Source organism: Macrotis lagotis, chromosome 3 (genome assembly GCF_037893015.1).
Source record: "Macrotis lagotis isolate mMagLag1 chromosome 3, bilby.v1.9.chrom.fasta, whole genome shotgun sequence".
In the NCBI taxonomy this organism is placed as follows: Eukaryota; Metazoa; Chordata; class Mammalia; order Peramelemorphia; family Peramelidae; genus Macrotis; species Macrotis lagotis.
In genome coordinates this window covers 14,540,219-14,543,083 of record NC_133660.1, presented here as the reverse complement: position 1 = coordinate 14,543,083, position 2,865 = coordinate 14,540,219, and the positions used below count along the sequence as shown (strand labels likewise).

The 2,865-nt window shown below is 37.0% G+C and overlaps 1 pseudogene; it reads right to left on the bottom strand.

Annotated features, from left to right (window-relative positions):
* Positions 1-235: 235 nt before the first annotated feature.
* LOC141515974 (small ribosomal subunit protein eS25 pseudogene) lies at positions 236-684 on the bottom strand (annotated as a pseudogene).
* Positions 685-2,865: the final 2,181 nt, after the last annotated feature.

Genomic DNA, 2,865 nt, shown 5'->3' with positions numbered 1-2,865 from the left:
ATGATGTTCATCCTGTTACATATCTTAATTCTGACAAATTCAAGTTAATCACTTTTCATTTACACTGTATAAGCCTAATTTTTGATAATTTTCTTTCTCATTAAAATATGATTTATTTGAGAGCAAAGATTGTATTTCTTGCCTTTCTTTGAATCCAGAGGCATGCTGGAGCTAGTTTATATTGGCTAGAGAAGATTGCTAAATTTTTTTTTTAGTTCAATAAGTTTATTTTTGAAAATGTACACAAAAATGTTGAACCATTTCATGCATCCTCAGCAGCTGGAGCATCGCCACCCTTGGTGTTCCTAGTATATATATCACTTGAGCTCTGTGCTTGGAAACCAGCTTGATCAGACCTTTACTAAGCAGTTCCTGGAGGGCTGCTCAGGCCCAAGAACCCCGAATCTTCAGTCTCTCAGAGACTACTGCAGGAGTGATAACTTTATAATTGGGGACCTCCTTGCAGAGTTTGTCATACGTTGCTTTGTCAAACAGAACCAAATTGTTGAGCTTGTCTCGAACTTTTCCCTTGGACCACTTCTTCTTCTTGGCTTTGTCCCCAGACTTGTTCACGGGATCTTTGTCCTTCTCGGCCGACTTGCCGGCATCTCTCTTCTTCTTGTCGTCTTTGGGCGGCATGGAGAGGCTTCAGGAACTCTTACTGCAACCGCCTCCGAGCTAAGATGTCCGACAGAAAGCGATTGCTAAATTTTCAGTGTAAACATTTATATCTCTGAAACTGCAGATGCTGTTTTGATTTGTTCTGTTGATTGTCTTGTCTTAAGAAAGTAAAGGAGAAAATGCTAATAATTCAGATTAAGACATAAAAATGTATCATGAATATATTTCTCCTCCATTCCCAGCTGGTTGTTAAATATGTGCCAGCACATCCATGTCTTTATTCATTCCCAATTTTTAGCAGTGACTGGCACAAAGAAGTACTTTAGGAATGTTTGTTGATTTACTGACTGATCATAAGATATTGAGAATATAAAACCAAAAAATAATCCAGAAGCGGCTAGGTGATGCAGTGGATAGAGCACTGGCCCTGGAGTCAGGAGTACCTGAGTTCAAATCTAGCCTCAGACACTTAATAATTACCTAGCTGTGTGGCCTTGGGCAAGTCACTTAATCTCATTGCCTTGCAAGAACCTAAAAAAAATCCAAAATAAGAATAGTTAGCATTAGCATAGTGTCTTAAGGTTTACAAAACCCTTTATAAATATTATTTCATCCTCACAGTCAAATAGAATAGGAGTTAGATCCTATTATTATCTTCATTTTATAGATGAGAAAACCAAGGTAGTCAAAGATTAAATGACTTGCCTAGCACCATAAAGTTATTAAATGTCTGAGGGAGGATTTGAACTCAGATATTTCTGATTTCGAGTCTACCATACCAACCATCTCTATTCTTAAGAAATTTGCCTTCTACTATGGTGGGGTGGATAGATGGAGGGGGATATGACAATATACACAGACATGAAAATACATAGTATATACTAAGTTAAACAAAGTCATTTCTGCAGACAGAAAACCAGCTACAAGATGTGTGTGTGTGTGTGTGTGTGGGGGGACAGGAAGATCCTTTTATAGAAGGGGGAGCTGAAATTGTGATCTACCTGCCCACATTTGATGGATTCAGGATTGGGTCCTTGTCCTAAAATATCATCCCTGATGCTCATCTCGGTGCTAGACATTGCATCACTTAATTCTTTTGAGATGGAAGACCTTTTCGATCTCTCAGTCCTTCATAAAATGTAAATAATCCTAGAGGTAAGAATAGCAAGTGATGTCATTTCTCATTAGAGGAATCTGACAGTTCAATGAGGATAAAATCATAAAGTGGAGGCTTTTAACTTGGTTTCCATAAAAGCCAAAGGGGATTTATGGATAGATTTCAGGGTATCTGTGAACTTGGATGGGAAAAATTAGATCTTAATTTCAGCACATCTGGTTTCCTTTAACATTATCATGTAAATATACTTTATTTTATGTTTTTAAAAATATGATCTTGATAAGAAGTTCATAATATTCCACATAATGCAAAGAGGTCCATGGTACTCAAAAGGCTAAGAATCTTACTTTACAAATAAGACATAGGAGAGGCAATGAGATTAGGAAAGGGAAAGAGGTTGATGGGAGGGTTTCAACTTTAGAATTTTTCATAGGGTAAGGCCATTAAAAATCTATATTCAATAAAAGAATAGAACTCTAAAGATTCCAAAAAAAGTACTTCCAGATTTGGGGGAAATTAGGGATCTGGATGATTTAAGGGTTATATAGATGTCACTAAGATGAACTTAAAGTATAATCCAGACAATAGCAGAGCCATCAGGGAACAGGTTCTGAATGTGTTGGTATTTCTAAGACACCTTCCAGAGTTAGAATTTCCCTCTTCTCATATGGGGGTTTTCTGATGTCACTTTTTTTGGTTGTTGCTGTTGTTTATTTTTGTAGGGCAATGGAGTGAAGTGACTTGTCCAAAGTCACACAGCTAAGTAATTATTAATTTGCTTGAGTCCAGATTTGAACTCAGGAACTCCTGACTCCAGGGTTCGTGCTCTATCCACTATGCCACCTAGCTGCTCCTCTGATGTCACTTTCAAATGGGTTTTACTGAACATATTATGAAAAAGAGAATATATCAGAAAAGAGTGAAAAGAGTATTGATTTTAGAAATGGTGGATCTGGGTTCCGATTCTTACTCTGCCACTTAATTTCTACAAATGTAAAACGAGAAGCTTAGATTAGATGACTTTGACAATCTCTCAGTTATCTATATTTGCATCTACAACTAGAACTTTATAAAAATGAAAGGAGCCCTAGCTCTGTGCATAGCCGATATAATGTCTATTCTTCTGA